Below are 582 nucleotides of genomic sequence, written 5' to 3' on the forward strand. Positions count from 1 at the left end.
ATATATAAGAATAAGGGCAGGGAATCGTCAATTAATAATAGAATTAATAATTAACAATTTTGATGATATATATATATATACATATATATATATATATATAGGGAGAATTCACGAAAAAACCACAGACGAAGACAGGTGGTGTAAACAACAAATGGATGTATTAGTATAACGCTCGGGAATAGAGAAAGTCTTTAACGTTTCGAGCCTTCGCTCTTCAACTGAAAGGAACACAGAAAGAAACAAGGAGAGAAAAATATATATATACTGCCTCAAATAGGGCTACACATGTTTCTACTGCATCGATTTGTAACCGTTGCAATTTCAAGCTTACTATAACGGTCCAAGAAACCTATATGGTTAAGGCAATATATTTAAAATTATCCAACGGTATATATCTTTGAATTCTTATCTTATGTGAATGATTATTGGATTTATATACTAACAACCTACTTTGAATATTAACTGCGAGCAAACCGGTAAATATTTGGAGAAATTCCTTACTAATTACCAATATATATATATATCTATATGTGTGTATGTGTGTGTGTGTGTGTGTGTGTGTGTGTGTGTGTGTGTGTGTGT

The sequence above is a fragment of the Octopus bimaculoides genome, chromosome 2, assembly GCF_001194135.2.
Source record: "Octopus bimaculoides isolate UCB-OBI-ISO-001 chromosome 2, ASM119413v2, whole genome shotgun sequence".
In the NCBI taxonomy this organism is placed as follows: domain Eukaryota; kingdom Metazoa; phylum Mollusca; class Cephalopoda; order Octopoda; family Octopodidae; genus Octopus; species Octopus bimaculoides.